Below are 19,672 nucleotides of genomic sequence, written 5' to 3' on the forward strand. Positions count from 1 at the left end.
CTGACAGTTAGGTCGTAAGTGATAGGAGCAGAATTAGGCCATTCGGCCCATCAAATCTACTGCGCCATTCAATCATGGCTGATCTATCGCTCCCTCAAGAATCAAGAATCCATCTATCCCTGCCTTCAAAATGTTCACTGACATGGCCTCCACAGCCTCCTGCGGTCGTGGGGAAGAGGTTATTGAACCAATCACTGCCTCACAGGGAGCATTGGCCGGACCCAGCCAACCTTGGCCGGTGAGCAGGCCCACCTTGTCCGGTGACCAGGCCCACCTTGGCCGGACCCAGCCCACCTTGGTCAGTGGGCAGGCCCACCTGGCCGGTGACCAGGCCCTTCTTGGCCGGTGAGCAGGCCCACCTTGGCCGGTGACCAGGCCCACCTTGGCCGGACCCAGCCCACCTTGGTCAGTGGGCAGGCCCACCTGGCCGGTGACCAGGCCCTTCTTGGCCGGTGAGCAGGCCCACCTTGGCCGGTGACCAGGCCCACCTTGGCCGGACCCAGCCCACGGCCGGTGACCAGGCCCACCTAGGCCGGTGACCAGGCCCACCATGCTGGTGAACAGGCCCACCTTGGCCAGTGACCAGGCCCACCTTGGCCGGTGAGCAGGCCCACGGCCGGTGACCAGGCCCACCATGCTGGTGAACAGGCCCACCTAGGCCAGTGACCAGGCCCACCACCCCGGCCGCTCGGACTGAGGATAAACTGTGTGAGCAGTGCAGGTGCCAGGGCTGTGGTGGTGACGTGGGGTGGCCGGGACACCTGGTGCGACGTGTGGCCAGGGCGAGACACGCTGGAGACACAAGCAGGATGTGTGGGGCGGCCGGGTGGCTGCTGGCAGCTGGGACACCGTTTGTTCTCTCGTTAAATGTTAACGACTGATGCAACGACACGTTTGGCAGAGAAGTCGCGGCCAAAGCCCCGTGGGAGGCGGCGATTGGTTGAACGTGCCTGCGGGGGTCGGGGATAAGCCGGGGGTAGGTATAACTGGAGCGAGCGACGGGCAGGAGATGTGAACAAGACCGGGCCTCCGTCACCCTGCTGTGCAATCTCCGGAGCTGCTAACCATCCCCTGCGCTTCCTGCAGGTGTCTGTGAGTGATGGGGGTGGGGTATCGTTTCTGTTCACTCTTCCCCCAGTTCAGAAGCCTGATCGCAGAGGGGAAGAAACTGTTCCTGAGTCTGGTGGTGCGCGCTTTCAATCTTCTGTACCTTCTGCTGGACAGGACCAGGGAGAAGGAGGAATGGCCGGGGTGGGACAAGTCATACACCCTGGAAACAGGTCCTTCGACCCAACGTGCCCACGCCGAACAACATGTCCCATCTAAACTAGTCCCACCTGCCTGCTTTTGGTCCTTATCCCTCTAAACCTACTCTATCCATGCACTTATCTAAATGTCTCTCAAAAGATGCGATGGTACCTGCCTTAACTACCTCTTCCGGCAGCTCGTTCCATACACCCACCACCCTTTGTGTAAAAATGCTCAATTTCCCATTAAGCTTCCCCCCCCCCTCCCCCCCTCCCCCCCCTCCCACCCTCCCCCCTCAACTAAAACCCATGTCCTCTGGTTCTCGATTCCCCAACTCTGGGCAGGTTCAGAGAATGTCATCATAACAAACCTACCGAGTTGCAATAAGATGACCCATTGTTTCGCCCACAGGAACATGCGACCTCAGAGATGGATAGGATTCATGGTCCTTGTGACAGTGTGGGACTTCTCCAGAGCTAGGCCAGCTCCGATGGCCAGAGAATGGGGAGAGGATGCAAACATGTCCAGGCGTGGCGAGCCGGCACCTCTACACCCCTATGAGGAACCTTTTGCCGAATCTGTGGCCATTGAACCGAATGTATACGTTCTATATATGCAAAAAGCTGTTCTTGCACCTCCGCAAATAGCTGTACTCAGTACTAAGCAGTGATCCCCCACAAACCTCATGGTCATGTGGATGGATCAAAGGGCAGAGACGATGGGCTCGTTTCATGAAATGGTCGGTGTGATCTATCAGTCACTTGAATCATCAGGAGGGGGATAGATATGGTGCATCTTTTACCCAGGGTAGGGGAATCAAGAACCAGGGGACCTAGGTTTAAGGTGAGAGGTGCAAGATTTAATAGGAACCCGAGGGGCACCATTTTCACTCAGAGCGCGGGGGTGGGGTGGGGGGGGGGGGAGGGCGGGACGGACATGTGGAACCGTTAGCAGAACAAAAGCAACGTTTAATAGATTCTTGGGTACAGAGATAGGAAACGTTTAAAAGGGGATATGGGGCGAATGCAATGGACGACTCTTCTTGCACCTGTAAATGTAAGATTAATGGTAAAATAAACTCTACTCTGCCTGCCCTGGAGACAGACAGCGTCAGTGATTCTTTGTAAGCCAGCATTCAGTTGGGTGTGAACTTTGTGCAACCCCTGCATGCCAAGGGCAACGTGGCCGGGTTCTGTGAGCTGTGTCCATTCTTGGTGACGACACACAGGTACGGAACAACATGTCAAAAATCAGGAGCCTGCAGTTAGAGTCATAGAGTGATACAGAACGGAAACAGGCTCTTCGGCCCAACTTGCCCACATCTCCCAGCTCCACTAGACCCGCCTGCCTGTGTTAGGCCCATATCCCTCCAAACCTGTCCTATCCATGTACCTGTCTAACTGTTTCTTAAACGTTGGGATAGTCCCTGCCTCAACTACCTCCTCTGGCAGCTCGTTCCATACACCCACCACTCTTCGTGTGCAAAACTTACCGCTCAGACTCCAATTAAATCTTTTCCCCTTCACCTTAAACCTATGTCCTCTGGTCCTTGATTCCCCCGACTCTGGGCACGAGACCCTGTGCATCTACCCCGATCTATTCCTCTCATGATTCTATGACGTTGAGTACGGAAACAAAAGTAGTGTGATGTCTTGAGAGGTCGGGAGCTTTTCTCTTGAAGGTTGGGAGGTGTGGGGGCCGGAAATGAAGACAGAAAAGTTCTTGTTTTCAAACTTAAATTCCATATATTTAGTCTTTTACCAAAAACAGGCAAACTTAATTGTTTGCAGACAGGTACACAAAACCAAAACAGGTAGTTAAATCAAAACTGTAGCTTGCTGCCTTCTTACAAAATATAACTCAAACACTGCTTTTCTCTCTCCCCGTCTGCTCCAGTCGTTGTCTCTCTTTTTAAATACACTGTTTCCCTTCCCTTTTAGCTCCCTCACTGAGGCAATCAGCGCATCTGGTTCAGCTGGGCAGCAATCAGTGTCAGCAGCAATCAGTATCAGCAGCAATCAGTGTCAGCAGCAATCAGTGCCAGCAGCAATCAGTGTCAGCAGCAATCAGTGTCATCAGGGCAGGCAGCCCCGCTGACTATGGGTTTTGTAGTCTTTTGCTGGCAGCCATGATGGTTTGTAGTCCCAGTTGCATCCACCGGGAGGAAATGTATTTCCCCTCCATGACTCTACCTCTCATGATATCACAGTAGAGAGGAATGTGGGAGACACACGGTGGGTCAGGCGGCAGCTGTGGGGGAGCGAGAGATGTTTAGAACCTTAACCAAAGTGGAGTTGCTGTGACTGGTGTGATCTCACTCAACGATGAAGCAAGCTCCAGGGCATCTGGTCAGATCTAAGCCCTAGTCCCCATGTCCCGCACGGGTGTCACCTCAGCAACTGCACCTCAACACCTGGGCCCTTGGGATGACCAGTGATTGACCTCATGGTGGTAAATCCTCCATCACCCATCGCCACTCGCCCACAACCTTCAACTTAAGGCAGGCACAGCGCACGCAGCGGGTAGAGCTGCTGCCTCACAGCGTCGGGGACCCGGGTTCCATCCTGACCTCGGGCGCTGCCTGTGTGCAGTTTGTACGCTCTTATCTCAAAGACGCGTGGGTCTGTAGGTTAATCGGCCTGTGTAAATTGCCCCCTGGTGTGTAGGCAGTGGATGAGAAAGTGGGATAACGTAGAATGAGTGTGAGCAGGTGGTCGGCATGGACCCGGTGGGCCGAAGAGCCGGTTTCCATGCTGTATCTGCGAGCTAAGCTGAACTAGTTCCACATCCCTCGGTGTCAAAGATCTGGAGGTCATGTGGAGACACAAGAGACTGCAGATGTTGAAATCCTGAGATAAATACCAAGTGCTGTGTCTTTTGGTCAATTCAATCAATCGAACTAAACGGGCTTCACAGATGGGGGGGGGGGGGGTATGCGGAGGTGGGAGAGAACGTAACCAGATGTGGGAGGGGTTGCAGTGAAGGTCGAAACGTGATTTGCTGCCTCATTGCTTGCCGACCCTGCATGTTTACTTTGCACATTCCCATGAAGCAGCCGCACGGATCCCTCTGCGCGCCAACCTTCTAGAGTGTTCTAAAAGAGAGCGCAGAGGGGTGGGGAACCAGTGTCCCCTCTCTGTGACCCCCCCCCCCCCGCACCTCTCACCCTGTAACCCACCTCCTGACCACTGCTGCACATCCACAAGTCACAAGTCTGGAGAGAGTTGAAGGTGGGGAGTGGAGACCGCATTGCAGATGTACAACACAAAGTGCTGGAGTAACTCAGCGGGTCAGGCAGCCTCTGTGGAGAAAAAGGAATAGGTGACGTTTCGCATCCGGACTCTTCTTCAGATGTCCCAACCCACGAAACCTTACCCGTCCTATTTCTCCACAGATGCTGCCTGACCCACTGAGTTACTCCGGCACTTTGTGCCTATCCTTCATTTTTAATTTAGTTTAGTTCAGAGATACAGCGCAGAAACAGGCCTTTCGGCCCACCGGGTCCGCGCCGACCAGCGATTCCCGCACACTAACACTGTGTCCTACACACACTGGGGACAATTTTTACCTTTATACCAAGCCAATTAACCTGCAAACCTGTACGTCTTTGGAGTGTGGGAGGAAACCGAAGATCTCGGAGAAAGCCCAGGCAGGTCGCGGGGAGAACGTACAAACTCCGTACAGACAGCGCCCGCAGTCGGGATCGAACCCGGGTCTCCGGCGCTGCATTCGCCGTAAGGCAGCAACTCTACCGCCGCGCCACCGTGCCCAAATGGTTTGTGGGTTTTACACAACTTCATTTGGTGAGATGAAAGAAGACATTCAATTCAATGATTCGATGATTCAACCATACTCTATTTATTTCACAAAATGCTGGAGTAAATCAGCAGGTCAGGCAGCATCTCAGGAGAGAGGGAATGGGTGACGTTTCGGGTCGAGACCCCTCTTCAGACTGATGTCAGGGGGCGGGACAAAGGAAGGATATAGGTGGAGACAGAAAGATAGAGGGAGATCTGGGAAGGGGGAGGGGAAGAGAGGGACAGAGGAACTATCTAAAGTTGGAGAAGTCAATGTTCATACCACTGGGCTGCAAGCTGCCCAAGCGAAATATGAGGTGCTGTTCCTCCAATTTCCGGTGGGCCTCACTATGGCACTGAAGGAGGCCCATGACAGAAAGGTCAGACTGGGAGTGGGAGGGGGAGTTGAAGTGCTGAGCCACCGGGAGATCAGTTATTTTCTTACACAACCATACTCTATGATCACCTGTGCACAGGTGCAGTGAACCGCTTTGTTTTGCGTACTACCCGGTAAAGCCGTCCAGCAGGCCTGGGCAGTACACAAGAGCCGCCATGTTTCTGGCGCCGACCAAGTTACAAACGTTCACCGAACAGACCCATCTTCCGCTTGCCCCCGCACGTGGCAGCAGCCCCCCACCCCCTGCCCCCCCACCCACCTCCCCGCTGCCGGGTCACACCTTCCTTCTCGGCGACACCCCTTTCCCGCTTCATTCTCAGCGTCCCCTCGCCAGGTTCCCCCCTTGGTTCTCGGTGCCCCTCCCCCATCCTCCTTTCACCGGGTCCCCCCCCTCCTTCCGTTCTCGCCCCAATCCCCACCCACCCCTCCCCGCACCCCGGCCTGTTCTGGCCCCTCGGAGTCCTGGGGCCCAGAGGCTTCGGGAACGGAGACAAGTGGGAATGGTAGGGAATAGTCCCCTTGGCTGGCCGCCGCAGTTAGGAAGAGAGGGTGTGAGTCCGTGAAGCCCGAGCTCAAAGGGGAAATGTATTCAAGAGAGAGTTAGACATAGTTCCTCGAGGTAATGGAATCAAGGGATATGGGGAGGAAGCAGGAACGGGGTACTGATTTTGGAGGATTCACCCATGATCATATTGAATGGCGGTGCTGGCTCGAAAGGGTCGAATGGCCCCTCTACTCCAGCAGCTATTTTCTATGTTTTTATGTTTAAATGTTTCCAATTGGATGGATTGCCAGATGTGGTATTAGTCACAGAGTGGGGGAAGAGGCGGACAGCCACTTGATCAGCCCCTTTTAAGGGAAGGAACACAGGCAAACGAGGTACTTTGACCCAAGTGTTTATCTTTAATAATTAGAAGCAGATTTCTCAGATGGAATGAAGTCATCCAGATGGAACAGCAGTTCCCTGAGCAAAAAGTGGTTTTAATAGAGAGATGCTGTTTGAGGGCGGAATTGCTTTAAGGAGCCTTGCATCGGGTCAGTTGTCGACATGCAGATTTATTCCCAATACTATGGGCTGATCTACCAGACTTTGTACAGTAAGGGCGTGGCACGCTGGCGCAGAAGTAGAGTTGCCGCCTCACAGCGCCAGTGACATGGGTTCCGTACCCACTACGAGCGCTTGCCTGTACGGAGTTTGTACGTTCTCCCCATGACCTGCGTGGGTTTTCTCCCGGATCTCCGGTTTCCTCCCGCACTCCAAAGACGTACAGGTTTGTAAGTGAATTGGCTTGGTATAATTGTAAATTGTCCCCAGTGTGTGTAGGATAGTGTTAATGTGCGGGGATCGCTGGTCGGTGCGGACTTGGTGAGCCGTATCACTATCCGCGCAGTATCTCTAAACTAAACTAAACTAAACTAAACTAAACTAAAGAAAGAGACACAAAAAGCTGGAGTAACTCAGCGGGACAGGCAGCATCTCTGGAGAGAAGGAACGGGTGACGTTTCGGGCCGAGACCCTTCTTCGGACTGGTTAGGGATAAGGGAAACGAGAGATATAGACGATGATGTAGAGAGAAACGTCGCCCATTCCTTCTCTCCAGAGATGCTGCCTGTCCCACCGAGTTACTCCAGCTTTTTGTGTCTATCTCTAGTTTGAACCAGCATCTGCTGTTCCTTCCTAAACTAAAGAGAGCATTGTTGGAGTTACCCTGATAGTCACCACAGGAGGCTTGATTCGTGGCTCTGTGCTTAACAACATTAAAATGCTGACGATGGAGAAAAAGCTGGAGTAACTCAACGGGTCAGACAGCATCTCTGGAGAAAAAGGAATAGGTGGCACTTCGGGTCGGAACCCTTCAGACTGAAAGTAGAGGTGGGAGCGTGGGGAGAGTGCGGGGGGGGGGGGGATGGGTGGAGAGGGGGTAGGATTGCCAACTGTCCCGTATTAGCCGGGACATCCCGTATTTTGGGCTAAATTAGCTTGTCCCGTACGGGACCGCCCTTGTCCCGTACGGGACCGCCCTTGTCCCGTACGGGACCGCCCTTGTCCCGTACGGGACCGCCCTTGTCCCGTACGGGACCGCCCTTGTCCCGTATTAGGCTCGGGGGGAGCTGTAGGCCAGGGCGCTGTAGGCCCGGACAGTGTAGTGGGAAAAAATCTGCAGTTGCTGCGTAAAATCTGTGTCTACCTTCCGGACAGTGTAGGCCCGGGGGCTGCCTAACGGAGGTTGCGTGGCAACCCGCCTCCCGACCCGAGCGGCCGCCATTGGTGGAGTGGGAGCACGTGGCCACTGGCTGGGTGAGGTCACGTGGGAGATGGGGCGGTGACATCACCTTGTCCCTTATTTGGGAGTGCTATAGTTGGCAACCCTAGAAGGGGGTGGGGGGGGGGTGGGTGGTGGTGAGAAGGGGTGGGGTTGGGGGAGTAGTTGGGGGGCAGGGGGGGAAATAAACTGGAGGCGAGAAAAGGCCAGAACAAATCTGGGCCAGCGATAAGATGATCTCAGAATTTTGTGTCTCTCTGGGGACTTTAGGATAAGGTAGAGCTGTAAATCTTTATCCACTTTATCTAATCCTTAGCATTAGACAATGAGAGGTTAAACAGATTTGATCAGCTTACAGCGCCAGAGATCCGGGTTCAATCCAGGATAAGGGTGTTGTCTGTACGGTGTTTGTACGTTCTCCCTGTGGCCCTCATGGGTTTCCCGCCACCCCCCCCCCCCCTCCCCGGGTGCTCTGGTTTCCTCCCACACTCCAAAGACGTAGAGGTCTGTAGGTTGATTGGCTTCGGTAAAATTGTAAATTGTTCCCTTGCATGTCGGGATAGTGCTAGTGTACGGGGTGACCCCTGGTCGGCACGGACTCGATGGGCCGAAGGGCTCGTTCCCGCGCCATATCGCTGTATCTCTATATCTCTGTGAATCAAAACAAGGCAAATGCTGGAACTAATCAGCAGGTCAGACATTATCCACAAACAGAGAAGCAGCATTAACATTTCAGGTCAACGATCTTGCACCAGAAGTTATGTTTCTCTTTCCCGACCCAGTGAATATTTCTCGCACTTTCTGGTTTTTATTTCAGATTTCCGGCGTCTGTGGGTTTTTTTTTTCCTTTTTTTCACGTTCATGAGTTCACAAGTTATAGGAGCAGGATTAGGCCATTTGGCTCGTCACCTCTACTCCGCCATCAAATCATGGCTGATCTATCTTTCCCTCTCAACCCCATTCTCCTGCCTTCTCCCCACGACCTTTGGCACCCGCACTAATTAAGAACCCATCAATCTTCGCTTTGAAAATAGCCAATAACCTGCCCTCGGCGGCGATGAATTCCATAGATTCACCACCCTCTGGCTGAAGAAATTCCTCCCCATCTCCATTTAAAAAATGCGTACTTTCATTCTGGAGATGTGCCCTCTGGTCCGAGACTCGCCCACTACTGGAAACATCTCTTTTGGTGCTCTGCTCTACCCTGCTCTGCTAACTCCCAGCTCTGCTAACTCCCTGCTCTGCTAACTCCCTGCTCTGCTAATTCCCTGCTCTGCTAATTCCCTGCTCTACTCACCCCCTGCTCTAGACTCTAGACCAATGTTGGGGGAGTCCAGAACAAGGGGCCACAGTTTAAGAATAAGGGGTAGGCCATTTAGAACTGAGATGAGGAAAAACTTTTTCAGTCAGAGAGTTGTGAATCTGTGGAATTCTCTGCCTCAGAAGGCAGTGGAGGCCAATTCTCTGAAAGCATTCAACAGAGAGCTGGATAGAGCTCTTAAGGATAGCGGAGTCAGGGGGTATGGGGAGAAGGCAGGAACGGGGTACTGATTGAGAATGATCAGCCACGATCACATTGAATGGCGGTGCTGGCTCGAAGGGCTGAATGGCCTCCTCCTGCACCTATTGTCTATTGTCTATATACTGGAAATACCCTCTCCATATCCCACTCCATTTAGGCCGTTCGTTCATCATTACAATGTTGCTGGAATTACAATATTTCCCCAGGTCAAAAGTGTACCCAGGATATGAAAGGTTACATTTACATTACATTTTACATTTACACCAAGCCAATTAACCTACAAACGTGCTTGTCTTCGGAGTGTGGGAGAAAACCGGAGCATCCGGCTAAAACCCACACGGTCACGGGGAGAACGTACAAATTCCGTACAGACAGCGCCCGTAGTCAGGATCGAACCGCAGTCTCTAACACTGTGAGGCAGCAACTCTACCGCTGCGCCAGCGTGCCGCCAATAGGGTGGAATGAAGTAGATTGCACACCAGAGTGGACAACCTGGTGAAAGGGTGAGGAACGGTCTCGACCCGAAATGTCACCTCTGCCTTTTGTTCCGGAGATGTTTCCTCAAACGCTAAGTTACTCCAGCTTTTTGTGTCTGTCTTCGGTGTCAACCCCAGCATCTGCAGTTCCTTCCTGCACACCAGTAAAAAGCGCACTGCACTTGAGGTGGACTTCCAGAGGTTCATTCTCCTGTCCAGAAGCTTCATTGGCAGGGCAATGTTGCCACATCAAGTCTTACATCAATGCTCAGATCCCACATGGAGTCAAGGGATATGGGGAGAAGGCAGGAACGGGGTACTGATTATGGTCACAGTGAATGGCGGTGCTGGCTCAAAGGGCCGAATGGCCTGCTCCTTCACTTATTGTCTATTGTCTATTGTCACACAGTCTGTTGTCCGCTACCAACAAATCCCCCCCAAAATTGCCCCTGATGTTTAAGACTCTGGTTACTAATTAATTGCAGCGATTCTTAATGAATTCCATTCATCGTTATCAGAGTGAATACGTTGCCATTCAGCATGTGAACCAGACCATCAAGTCCATGAATGCAACATTGCAACGATTGCCATTGAGTTCCGCACACTGCACATTATTGCCTTGGCCTCATAAATCACTGTGTAAAATTACCGGTGACTTTTTAGATTTTAGAGTTAGAGATACAGCGCGGAAACAGGCCCTTCGGCCCACCGTGTCCGCGCCGCCCAGCGATCCCCGCACATTAACACTATCCTACACACACTAGGGACAATATTTTTTAAACATTGACCCAGTCAATTAACCTACATACCTGTACGTCTTTGGAGTGTGGGAGGAAACCGAAGATCTTGGAGAAAACCCACACAGGTCACGGGGAGAACGTACAAACTCCGTACAGACGGCGCCCATAGTCAGGATCGAACCTGAGTCTCCGGCGCTGCATTCGCTGTAAGGCAGCAACTCTACCGCTGCGCCATCGTGCCTCCCCTGCGCCACCGTGCCGCTTTTGTACCCAGACAGTGGCACCTTCACCCCAGTGTAGAAACAGGGCTTTAAAAGTCCTTTGCTGCAGGTAAAGTTCATAAGTTCACAAGTGATAGGAGCAGAATTAGGCCATTCGTCCCATAAAGTCTACTCCACCATTCAATCACGGCTGATCTACCCCTGCCTCCTCACCCCATTCTCCTGCCTTCTCCCCATAACCCCCGACACCCGGACCAATCTATCCACCTCTGCCATAGAAATATCCATCGACTTGGCCTCCACAGCCTTCTGTGGCAACGTATTCCACAGATTCACCACCCTCTGAGGAGAAAGAAATTCCTTCTCCTTCCTAAAGGAACACCCTTTGATTCTGAGGCTATGGCCTCTGGTCATAGACTCTCCCACGAAGGACTGGAGCGGCTAGGCTTGTATACACTGGAATTTAGAAGGATGAGAGGGGATCTTATCGAAACATATAAGATTATTAAGGGGTTGGACACGTTAGAGGCAGGAAACATGTTCCCAATGTTGGGGGAGTCCAGAACCAGGGGCCACAGTTTAAGAATAAGGGGTAGGCCATTTAGAACGGAGATGAGGAAAAACCTTTTCAGTCAGAGAGTTGTGAATCTGTGGAATTCTCTGCCTCAGAAGGCAGTGGAGGCCAATTCTCTGAATGCATTCAAGAGAGAGCTAGATAGAGCTCTTAAAGATAGCGGAGTCAGGGGGTATGGGGAGAAGGCAGGAACGGGGTACTGATTGAGAATGATCAGCCGTGATCACATTGAATGGTGGTGCTGGCTCGAAGGGCCGAATGGCCTCCTCCTGCACCTATTGTCTATTGTCTATTGTCTATTGTCTATTCTCTTCACTAGTAGAGGTGCTGCCTTCCAGCGCAAGAGACGAAGGTTTGATCCGGACTACGGCTGCTGTCTGTACGGAGTTTGTGCGTTCTCCCCGTGACCGCGCGGGTTTTCTCCGGGTGCTTCCTCCCACACTCCAAAGGCGTGCAGGCTTGTAGGTGAAATGACTTCTGTAAATTGTCCCGACTGTGCAGGATAGAACTAATGTACGGTTGATCGATGGTCAGAGTGGACGCAGTGGGCCGAAGGGCCTGTTTCCACGCTGTATCTCTGAACTGAACTGAACAGGCCAAGCAGCACCTCTGGATAACATGGATAAGTGAAAAGGGTCCTAACTCGAAACGTCACCTATCCGTGTTCTCCTGAGATGCTGACTGACCTGCTGAGTTACTCCAGCACTTTGTGTCTTTTAAAGTCCATGTATTGTACAACAGAGAAAAACACAGCAATTAGCAGCAGTTCTATAAATAGTGTGATAGTGGCCTGATGTGGACACCAGAGAAACATTGATCAGAATACTACATCGTTATTAATCTGCTGTTAATGGGAACGTCTGGTATGTGGATTGGCTTCCATATTGTTGAGATTTAGAGAATTACAGCATGGTCTCGGCCCACCGGCCCACCGGCCCACCGGCCCACCGGCCCACCGGCCCACCAAGATGCAAGTCGATCATAGAGTCATAGAGTCAGAGAGTGATACAGTGTGGAAACAGGCCCTTTGGCCCAACTTGCCCACACCGGCCAACATGTCCCAGCTACACTAGCCCCACCTGCCTGTGCTTGGTCCATATCCCTCCAAACCCGTCCTATTCATGTACCTGTCTAACTGTTTCTTAAACGTGGGATAGTCCGAGCCTCAACTACCTCCTCTGATCATCGATCATTCTAACTAGTTCCACGTTATCTAATTTTCTCATCCACTCCCTATTTATTTTCAGCCAGCTCTCAGCAATCAAATCCTGCAATACTGACTGATTGATTGATTGACGGAAAGATGGCATGGAAACAGGCCCTTCGGCCCACTGAGTCCATGCCGCTATGTTATCCCACTTTCCCGCCCCCTTCCTGCACACCAACAGGGGCGATTTGCAGAAGCCAATTAACCTACAAACCTGCACATCTTTGGGATGTGGAAGGAGACCGGAGCCATCCAGAGGAAACCCACGTGGTCACAAGGAGAACGTGCAAACTCCACATAGACAGCACCCGTAGTCGGGATCGAACCGGCGCTGTAAGCGCTGTAAGGCAGCAACTCTACCGCTAAGCCACTGTGCAGCCCTAAAAGTATGTTATTCACTGAAGGCAGTGAATAATAGGCTTGTGGTCAACCACAGTGACGTTCACAATCCCAGCAGGTTCACTCCATAGACATACAGGTTTGTAGGTTAATTAACCTGAACAATCAGAGAACATTCCTCTTCAAAATGTTTCGGCAAAAACTGCCGATCAACACATGTGTTTTCATTTTGGAATCAAGTTCATAATACAATCAGTACCCAGGGCCCAATCCCATCTGCTCTGACAACGTGATAAGACATCTGTCTCACAGCTGGGTGGGTACAATATGGACCCCATACGCCTCCTCGATTCCTCGACCTTTCCAACGTTTGACTCCATATAACCCAAAACGTTCAGAACATTTTTCTTCTTCTCTTTTGGTGAGCTTAGTTTCTTTGTAATTCTGACTATTGTCCCTAGTAGTTGTGGCAGCATGGTGGCGCTAGAAGTAATGTTACTGCCTCACAGTGCAAGAGACCAAACGTCACCCATTCCTTCTCTCCCGAGATGCTGCCTGACCCGCTGAGTTACTCCAGCATTTTGTGTCTACATTCGATTTAAACCAGTTTTTTTTTCCGAGACCCGTGGCTCGATCCTGACTACAGGCGATGTCTGTACGGAGTTTGTACACTCTCCCCGTGACCGCGTGGGTTTTCTCCGGGTGCTCCGGTTTCTTCTCACACTCCAAAGACGTGCAGGTTTGTAGGTTAATTAACCTCGGCTACAAAGAAATTGTAAATTGTCCCCAGTGTATTGGGTAGTGCTTGTGTACGGGAACGTAGCCAACGCAGACGCAGTGTGCCAAAGGGACTGTTGCTGCTCTGTATTAGACACAGAATGCTGGAATAACTTAGCGGGTAAGGCAGCATCTCTGGAGAACATAGACAGGTGACGTTTCGTGTCAGGACCCTTTGTCAGCCCGAAGTAGGGTCCCGACCTGAAGAAATATTCTGAAGATTCACCCGAAAAGTCACCTATCCATGTTCTCCAGAGGTGCTGCCTGACCTGTTAAGTTATGCCAGCATAGATAGTCACACAGTGTGGAAACAGGCCCTTCGGCCCAGCGTGGAGTGTGGTGCACAGTACTGTTTGTCCTGCTGCAGGAAGGAAGTAATTGCATGAAAAAAAAAGCGCAGAAGAGGTTGCCTGGAACGGAGCAGCACACCGGGAGCTACCTGCTGTGGACCGACGATGGCGGACCCGTCCGCCGCGGACCGATGATCTCCCACCGTGGACTCCGAGCTCGGCCCCGAGCCACTGGCGCCGAAGGGACGTGAGGGAAGTGGACCGTCGAGAGAGAAGTGGAGTGTTGGGGAGAGGTGGACCATGAAGGGAGAGGTGGACCATCGAGGGAGAGGTGGACCACCGAGAACGACGGAGGAATACTATCACTGACCGGATAGCACTCAACATAAAGCTTTTCACTGTATCTTGGTACACGTGACAATGATATACTTCACTGAATCAAAACTAATACGGATAGGCATTTAAGAGAGACCACATTGCTGGAGAAAGGGAAGAGTGGTGGGACTTCCTCTGTTACTGATCAGGCTACTGCAGATAGTTGTGGACGTTCACCGCCACCACTCGATGGATGTTAAACTGATCTCTGAAGCACCAGGCTATCGGCCTCTCACGGAGAACCCAGCCATGCCTGTACACCACTTGGTGGTGGTGTGCTCTGGAGACAGCACTTCTTTGCTGCTCCCCTCCGTCTTCACTGGGCCACTGTTGACCCACCGAACCACAAACAAGGTTGGCACGGTGGCGCAGCGGTAAAGCTGCTGCCTCACAGCGCCAGAGACCCCGGTTCGATCCTGACCTCCGGTGCTGTCCGTACGGAGTTTGCACGATCTCGCTGTGACCGCGTGGGTTTTCCCCGGGGGCTCCGGTTTCCTCCCCCATTCTGACAAACCTGCAGGTTTGTAGGTCAATTGGCGTCTGTAAATTGCCCCCAGTGTGTAAGATGTGAAAGTGGGATGACTTAGAACTGGTGTATGGGTGATCGCTGGTTGCCACGGACTCGGTGGGCCGAAGGCCCTGTTTCCACGCTATGTATTAGTCTAGTTTAGTTTGGAGATACTAAATGGAAACAGCCCCTTCAGACTACCGAATCCGCAGCAACCAGCGATCCCCACACATTAACACCATCCTACACACAGTAGGGACAATTCTACATTTACACCAAGCCAATTAACCCACAAACCCGCACGTCTTTGAAACCGAAGATCTCGGAGAAAAACCCACGCAGGTCACGGGGAGAACGTACAAAACCTCCGTACAGACAGCACCCGTAGTCGGGATCAAACTCGGTTCGTTGGCGCTGTAAGGCAGTGGGCCTGCCACCAAGCCATCCATATCTCTGAAACTAAACTAAACAAACTGGAGATGCCGCTGGTTTTATTGCTCCCCATTCAACTTCCCATCTGCGATTGTGACTTATTAACCGAGCGAGTGCAGAATGCAGAGCAAATGTACTGCAAGTAAGCCTTTCTGTCGAGTGGATGAGAAATGGGCTGTGAATGCTGTGTATTTTCTAGCGTCAATTCTCAGGAGCGGCCTCACAATGTGCGGCCTTGCTGAGTTGAGCAGTCACTTCCTGAGCTGTAACATTTCTGCCGTTCTGCGGAAAGATTGTGTGGTAGGAATCCTTGCCTCCTGCCTGTGGAACTCCCCTGCAAGATACATCGACATCTCTGCCCAATGACAGGGGGCTTTCCTTCACTGAAGTAAAGCTCCAGTCAGCACTGAATGCAACATTAATCATGGCTGTAGTTTAGGTTAAGATTTTCTCCTCATTAGTTTAGTTTCGTTCAGAGATACAGCGTGGAAACAGGCCCTGCGGCTCACCGAGTCCACACCGACCAGCGATCCCCGCACACTTAACACTATCCTACACGCAACTAGGGACGATTTTCAATTATACCAACCCGATTAACCTACAAACCTGTACGCCTTTGGAGTGTGGGGGGAAACCGAAGATCTTGGAGAAAACCCCACGTAGGTCACGGGGAGAACGTACAAACTCCGTACAGACAGCACCCGTAGTCGGGATCGAACCCGGGTCTCTGGCGCTGTAAGGCAGCAACTCTACCGCTGCGCCACCGTGCCGCCTCAATTGCATCCCACTTACTGTGGAACAGACACAAGCGTTCGCCCTTAAACTGAATTGAACACAAGGAAGTGAAGGTGCTTGAGCTTTGATCAAAGCACAAAAGTGCTGGAGGAAGTCTCAGCAGTAGAGTTGCTACCTTACAAGCGCCAGAGACCCGGGTTCGATCCCGGCTATGGATGCTGTCTGTACGTTCTCCCCATGACCTGCGTGGGTTTCCTCCGGGTGCTCCGGTTTCCTCTCACACTCCAAAGACGCACAGCTTTGTAGACTAACTGGCTTGGTTTCATTGTAAATTGTCCCTTATGTATGTAGGATAGTGCGAGTGTGTGGGGATCGCTGGTCGGCGCGGACCCAGCGGGCCAAAGGGCCTGTTTCAACGCTGTATCTCTAAACTGAACTCAACGTGTCAGGCAGCACCTGTGGAAGGAATGGACAGGTGACGTTTGGGGTCGGGACCATTCTTTAGACTGGAGAAGGTTCCAACCCAGAATATTGCCTGTCCATTCCCTCCACAGATAAACTCACAAAGAGCTGGAGTAACGCAGTGGACCAGGCAGCATCTCTGTAGGACATCCAGAATTGACCATATTCCAGAGAGGCTGCCTGGCTTGCTGAGTTACTCCAGCACTTTGTGTCCCTTTCTGTAAAATACAGCACCTGCAGTTTCTCGTGTCTCCCTCCACAGATGCTGCCTGACCCATTGAGCTTAGTTCAGAGATACAGCCTGGACACAGACCCTTCAGCCCACCTACTCCATGCTGGCCCGTTCGGACAAGTTGTACGTTAGCCCACATATCCTACACTTTAGGGGCAACTTACGGAGGCCAATTAACCCACAAACCCGCACGTCCTTGGGACGTGGGAGGAAACCGAAGTGCCAGGAGGAAACCCATGGGATCACAGGGGAGAACGTGCGAACTCCAGACAGGCAGCACCAGAGGTCAGGATCGAACCGGGGTCTCTGGCTCTGTCAGGCAGCGGCTCTACCAGCTGCCCCACAGTACCACCCTGTATTGATGGGATGGGTGGCAGGTATTGAAGTGTCGTGAGTTCCGCTAGACACGTTGTGTTTTAAACTTGCACTCATTCCAAGCACATCTGCAGCAGGAAGTGAATCTACTGTGGCTCGACTAGAATTACTTTCCGAATGAATGTTCTCTGAATTTCCTGATAGTGAACTTAAGTTCACTACGTGGAATGGATATGAGTCAGAAGCAGCACTGGGCGAAGTGAATAGTAATCTGGTCGCAGGTTACACCATGTAGCAACACTTTACAACAGTGCGGTTGTGAGTTACTGTGCGTTTGATCATTTATGCCTCAGAATTCCCTTCTTTACTCATGCACTATCCTACTCGCTTACCGTGACTATGCTGGCTCGTGGACTTCAGCATCTTCAATCAGTTCTTGTTTCTTCATTTAGTTTTAGATTCTGAGCAGAAGCGTGGAAACAGGCCCTTCGGCCCACCAAGTGCGCGTCGATCAACGATCCCCGTAAACTAGTTCTGTCCTGCAGATTAGGGACAGTTTACAGAAGGCACATAACCTACACACCTGCACCTCTTTGGAGTGTGGGAGGAAACCGGAGCACCCGAATGAAACCACATGGCTCGATCCTGACTGCTGACTGCACTAGTTTGTACGTTCCCCCCTTGACCTGCGTGGGTTTTCTCCAGGCGCTCTGGTTTCCTCCCACACTCCAAAGACGTTCAGGTTTTTGGACAAACTGGCTTTAGTAAAATTGTAAATTGCCCCTAGTGTGCGGGATCGCTGGTCAGCACAGACTCAGTGGGCCGAATGGCCTGCTTCCGCGATGCGTCTCTAAACTAAACTAACCTAAACAGAGGGGAAGAAGCCATTCCTGAGTCTGATGGTGAACTCTTTCAAGTTTCTGTATAGTTTGCGTGATAAATGTTCCTAATACTGGGTTGAAATGCAACCCTGGCAGCTGTCAACAATATAATTAATTAGAAAGCTCTTTTAACTATTAGGCACAATACTAGCAAATTACTATAAATGTCAGCAGTGTAGGTATTCAGAATAATGAGACTATTTAAACAAGTAGTCGTATTTATTAGGTCTTGCAGGACGGCACGGTGGCGCAGCGGTAGAGTTACTGCCTTACAGCGCCAGAGACCCGGGTTCGATCCTGACTACGGGTGCTGTCTGTACGGGGTTTGTATGCTCTCCCTGTGACAGTGCGAATTTTCCCCAAGTGCTCTGGTTTCCTCCAACACGCCAAAGATGTACAGGAATGCAGGTTATTGGGCTTCGGTAAAAATTGTTAATTGTCCCCTGTGTGCAGTGTGTGCTAGTGTAACAGGGATCGTTGGTCGGAGCCAAAGATACTAGAGGAACAAGATAGACCACTCGACCCTAAAAACCGTAGTTCGTCACGGCGCCATTTTAATAGGCAGACACTTGCAGAAACATTTCAAAAGAAAAATACCAAAAATCTGTGAATTGATAGATGAGATATATTCTGCATTTTAATGGTATCATCACACATAGTGTTCCCCCAACACACTGATTAGACTGCGAGAGGCATAGCGAATGGCGGGTTTTGCCTACTAAAATGGCGGACGTTCCGCTCCTTTGCGTACTACACTTCAGTATAGGCGATTTCGACGGAGTGGTCCATCTTGTTCCTCTAGTATCTTTGGTCGGAGCGGGCTCGGTGACCCTAAGGGCCCCTTTCCGCGCTGTATCTCTAATCTAAGCAGTGGAGAGACGGATGCAAAATAAAACCAAACCCTTCAATGGAGACAAAAGGAACTGCAGATGCTGGTTTACAAAAAAAAGGGCACAAAATGCAGGGGTAACTAAAGCAGCATCTTTGGAGAACATGGATATGTGGTGTTTGAGTCAGGATCCTTCAACGGACTGACTGTGCTGGGGGTGGGGGAGGTAGAAACCTGGAAGAGAAGTGGGGGCAAGGCTAAGCCTGGCAAATGATTGCCTCTGCCCCTCCTAGGTTTGCACCCAGTTCTCCATTTCCCCATGCAACGGTCCCCGTCCCCCCGTCCCCCCACCAATGTTCCTTCCTCCGGCTTCACAATTCGTGCCTCTTCTATCTTTATCTCACACTTTCTGTCATTTCATCTCTAGCTTTTTCCCAGCCATATTCCAATCACCCCCCCTCCACCCCCCCCCCCCCCTCCTGTATTGCTTATCAGGCAAAAGGACACAGAGTGCTGGAGTAACTCAGCGGGTCAGGCAACATCTCTGGAGAACATGGATAGGTGACCTTTAGGATTGAGAAACTTTGGTTTTGTTTACTTTAGCTTAGAGATGCAGCGTGGAAACAGGCCCGTGGGCTCACCGGGTCCGCGCCGACCAGCGATCCCCGCACACTTACACTATCCTACACGCACTAGGGACAATTTACAATTGTGCCAAGTCAATTAGACTACAGACCTGTACGTCTTTGGAGTGTGGGAGGAAACAGTAGATCCCGGAGAAACCTCACACAGGTCACGGGGTGAACGTGCAAACTCCGTACAGACAGCATCTGTAGTCAGGATCGAGCCCGGGGAACGTGCAAACTCCGTACAGACAGCATCTGTAGTCAGGATCGAGCCCGGGTCTCTGGCGCTGTGAGGTGGCAGCACTACTGCTGCACCACCGTGCCGCCCAGCTGCTGCCTGACCCGCTGAGCTACTCCGAACCCTGTGTGTTTGAGACGCATTGCCTCATTTCTCAACCATTGCGTTTCATCTTGCATGTTGTTCG

Source organism: Rhinoraja longicauda, chromosome 24 (assembly GCF_053455715.1).
Source record: "Rhinoraja longicauda isolate Sanriku21f chromosome 24, sRhiLon1.1, whole genome shotgun sequence".
NCBI lineage: Eukaryota > Metazoa > Chordata > Chondrichthyes > Rajiformes > Arhynchobatidae > Rhinoraja > Rhinoraja longicauda.